Source organism: Panicum virgatum, chromosome 1K, assembly GCF_016808335.1.
Source record: "Panicum virgatum strain AP13 chromosome 1K, P.virgatum_v5, whole genome shotgun sequence".
Taxonomy (NCBI): Eukaryota; Viridiplantae; Streptophyta; class Magnoliopsida; order Poales; family Poaceae; genus Panicum; species Panicum virgatum.
This window is the reverse complement of record NC_053136.1, coordinates 29,388,230-29,392,855: the sequence shown is the minus strand read 5'-3', so window position 1 is coordinate 29,392,855 and position 4,626 is coordinate 29,388,230. Positions and strand designations below refer to the sequence as shown.

The 4,626-nt window shown below is 40.1% G+C and overlaps 1 long non-coding RNA gene across 2 annotated transcripts; it reads right to left on the bottom strand.

The window, feature by feature from the left end:
* Positions 1-366: 366 nt before the first annotated feature.
* LOC120701915 lies at positions 367-3,386 on the bottom strand. Of its 2 annotated transcripts, none has more exons than XR_005686290.1 (4): positions 3,249-3,386; positions 2,206-3,088; positions 1,656-1,717; positions 367-666 (listed from the first exon to the last, which is right to left on the bottom strand). It is a non-coding gene; the product is annotated as an uncharacterized LOC120701915 (long non-coding RNA). The 2 variants fall into 2 exon arrangements; XR_005686289.1 differs by lacking the exon at positions 3,249-3,386 and having other exon boundaries at positions 2,206-2,903; positions 3,000-3,141.
* Between the last annotated feature and the right edge of the window lie 1,240 nt (positions 3,387-4,626).

The following is a 4,626-nucleotide window of genomic DNA, read 5'->3' as shown; positions in this document are numbered from 1 at the left end:
GACAGGACTTAAGTGCTCACATGCAACCATACAAGTTGCTGCAATGTCCGCAAAATACTGACGGGCTCTTGTGGACAGCCGCTTGAGCCCGCCTATGCATTTGCGGCCAGGTGCGGACGCATCGCGGGCAGCCGCAACCCGCCCATCCTGAGTACGTACCCATAGCCACTCGTAGCAGCTGTTGACCGAGGGGGGTGGCCTATTCATCTGCTCCGTCAACTGCATCCAGGGTCGGCACACGCGGCAGCTGCAAAATCATCCGCTTTCGTCGGCCCCTGCAACGGCCGGCATCCACTGAGCGGCGGATCTTAAGGGGGTTGGGGGGCTCCAGCCCCCTCTAAGAGCAGCTAACTACACCTAAATCACTTTAGCAAAAGCCTTAAATCACTATTAAATCTCCACGCAAATCAACATCTCCATTGTTTCACCCCCCTCCGCCGACGGCGAGGAGGACGGCTTCGACACGCTGACCGCCAGTTGCCCCGTAGCCCCGACCGCGACCTCTGCAGGAGCACACGCCTCATCCCCAATTCATTTTGATCCAAGGCTGCATCACCTCCGGACAACGGCGTTCCATGGCGGCGACGCAATCCGGGTTCGTATCCCTTGTCATGATTCCTCATCCTCATTCCTCAATGGCATTGTAGGGTTGGGTTGATACAAATCCTACATTTTTCAGTAAACCATGTTAATCATTGTTATATTATCATGCTCGTTGCTCATTTTAGCTGTCATTTAAAATCAAAAGAATAAGGTATTTTAATTTGTAGACCTGTTTGGCTCTTACAGAATAAGGAAAATAGAACGATTTTGTAAAATTAGAAACAATGCAGTCTGGCTCGGCATGGCATAAACAAACATACAAAGGTTGGGTAAAATATAATTCGTAATTGTTTGGTAAAGATTTATTTTATCAGAGGTTTACAAATTGGCTCCACTGCTAATAGTAACTACGACCAAACAAGAAAAGAATAAGATGTAATTGTGGTTGAATAACTCCTGTTATTCTATTTATTGGGTGTTGCATTATTTCTCAGCCCAATTGGAAGTGCCATCATCAAGTACATAGTCGTGTAATACTGAAAAGTCATAGCTATGAAAATTATTTAGATTGAGAAGCCAACATACAAATAGAAAGAGAGATAATTATCCTGTGAGATATAATCAGCAAATTTCATAAAGCTTTGGGATAGGGTGGTGGAAGTACATCTCCCTGATGAACCTGTTCAGATCGTACTGTCTATTACATACTGTCTATTTGAGCTTGAGTTACTATTTATTTTTATGTAATTCAATCTTGTAAGACCTAAGAACTTGACTACTTCCTATATGCAATGAAATAGTAGAGCTGCTGCAATCCTTTGAAAAAAAAGATAATGATGTATTGGCACTCAGTTGGGAAAATAGAAAGTGAGATAATGCTCCTGTGAAGTCTTTATTTGTTTGTTCTATTTTCAATTTGTAAGGACGTTTCCACAGCCAACTTATAGACAAATCGACATAGACATCATGACATGTGAAGATATGATAGGTGAAGATTCTCAGTTCTTAGCTAGAGTTGATTCAGGTCGGCACAAGCTATATAGACGCTTTGCGCTTGAGAAGACTATGAAAAGTGCTAGAGCAAAAATTACATCCATGACATCTATACTCACGGCCTTGGGGTAGCGCAGATCTTGACCTTGGGGTACCCACTACTCTACAAAATTATTTCCATCTGCAAATTCAAGGAAAGAAAAGTATTAGAACATACACTGCAATTATGTCAGACATAACAATGCTATCTGATCTATATTCTGAACTGGTCATCCAGTGACAGTCCCTCCTAGACAGTCGTATGCTTAGATTGTTTTCATATTCCATTTCAAACTGTATTGGAAGTTTACAGTTTTATGCTTCACCAGATTTCTAGGAAGTCATTGAACTGTACAAGATTAACTGATATGAGAGAATACAGAATATACAGGTATATACTCAATAGAACATGTCAGTATTCACAGACACAACATAGTAAATCTGCACTGGAGCCAAAGAAGTATTCCAGGTCTGTTCAGATTGTAGGCATGCATATTTATGCAGTGAAATGAATGGCATTCTAAAAGGAAAATCTTTGGGATGGATCAATACATAAAGAGATGCTCAGATTCAACTTGATGGCAAGATTATATTTTTCAAGATAGCAATCCACGTATAGGTGGCACATACATTGGCCGATGGACGAGTCGGAGTCGTCGGAGTCCGGTTCCTGTTCCTCTTCGGATCGAATCTCGGCATGTAAAGCGCACGAATCGATTCGATTCGGCCATCGTCGTCCAAACTTATATCTGTAAAAAAGAGTAGTAATGAACCCAATCTGTATAAGACAGAGATGTAATCAAACAAATCTCTACCTCTGAATCACAATTCAAATCAACCAAGGGTATCTGTAAGAAAGAATTTGAATGAACCCAGTCGTTATCTGTTAACAGATCCGTAAGCAACCCAATCTCTATGTGGAAAACATTGTTGCCACATTGTTGTAATCAACCAAAACTGTAGCCTTCATCCACAATTCAAAACAATAGAATCTCTATCTATAAGTGATCTATAAATTATTGACAAGGAACTATACCGATCTACCAAATCAAATCAAGTACATAGCTTACTTGGTTGGCCTTTTGAATTAGTTTCTTTATGGGCACCTTATTATTCTATATCAACTCATATCAACGAATTTGTTTGGATGTCAATTACAGGCAGATATAGACAACTTTAGGAAGGAGATGGCTGCTGACCTTATTTTTGCTGAGGCAAACGAGGCTCAGGATGTGAAAGAACCCATTCAAGCACTCATGATTCGGGAGGAAGAAGATGATGCAGATTCGCCAACTATTTAGTTCAAATCTTAGTTTGGGTCTTAGTTCCTATAAAAGGTTCGAGTAGTTAGAGGCTTAGTTACATATGCCTAGTTAAAGGCTTAGTTCCATATGCTTTGTGGCTTGAATGAATGATGAACATACTTTTTTGTGGCTATGCTTGGTGGCCATTTGGGTCTATTTAAGAATTTGAATGATGCCTATTAATTTGTGTGACTCTGATAGGCTTCTCCCTGATCAAAATTGCCAGAAAGTTAGGGCTAAGAATTTCTGTACCTAATGGTAAACTTTATGATTAATTGCCATTTATGAAAAGCTACATGGACCACATGAAAAGCTAGCTATTCTGTGATTTTTGGATTGACATGTTCTATATTTGTATGGTTCACTTACCGAAGCTTAACATTGTTCGGTACTCCTGTACATATGCATTGCAACAAGACAGGTTCGGCAGGTGTACAGCTACTGAATTACAAGGCAATACTTGCCTGAAACAGGGACGTCTGCCACTCTGGCTCTTAGTGTTTTGACTGCTTCGAGGAATATAATCACTGCTTTAATAAGGGAAAACTATAAATTCAAAATAACAAAGATATTTGTCTATTGCATAGTGGTAAATGAGCATACTGATTGCTGAGTATTGCTTCATAAAGCGTAAACTTTACAAATTTACAGTGTCATCCTGCTACGAATGCCATGACAAGTTTATTTGCACGATTAGACTACTGTGTCGTCCCACCACTAGTTGTTGTCGAAGTTCCTCCACATGTTGCTGACAGCTGACATCTTGAATGTCCTGTACGATTTGAACTAATAATTCCAGCGTTCGCCTATGAGACTCATTGTCCCTAGGGTCCTCACCTCAGTGTGGAATTGCTTCTCTCCTTGTTTCCTTTTTCTCCCCAATAATTCTCTCCTTGTTTCATGCCTTGAAGCTTGTGGTCAGGTACTAGTTTCGAGTCTGGGAGCAAATCCTTTTAACACTGAACCAAAGGTACCTTGCCACATTTTTCTGAGAAATTCTTTGTGCAGTGTTGTAAAAAGGAATAGTCATAGACGATGAGAGTCATTATCAAAGAAATCCTTTTGGGATGGAAGTCCTCTGAAATATCTTTACTATATTATGCAAAGAGTGCATAGTACCATAAAAATACTACCCAGCAGGCCAGCACTGCAATTAACACGATAAGTCCCAAATGATGCAACTACTTTTCCCTAACTTGAATTAGAGGATCCGGGGCTACAAGACATATATAAACACCACCAGTATTACCATTAGATAATTGTCTAAGATCATCTTTTTGTGCAATTGCTGACCATTCCAGATATTGTAGTCACCTTTAGATGCATATGCAGTGCAAGTGCAATTTCTCAGGCATGTAAATATGTACTCATGACATTTTTGGTGCTAGTGATCATGAGAAATGCATTGCTCACTTTTTGTCTCTATTTATTTGAGTGAGCACATTGCGTATAAGTCAGAAAATTCCAACACCTCGAGGAAGCAGGTCTAGGACCTGGTTTACAGAAACATTCATTAGATCCTGTTCTGCAGACTCTAAAAGGCCCGCATACATAATACATCACACAAAGCTGCCGGAAAATACCACTATTATGCATTCCTTTAAATCATTGGAACATGTATGAAGTTGGAGTTGACCATTAAGGCTTAGAACTATTCTTGTGATTGTGGACACATCCTTCATGGTGCACCTAAACTTAAAGAACTGTATCCACTCTTCTACTGCATTCCAGGATGGATGTGAATGAT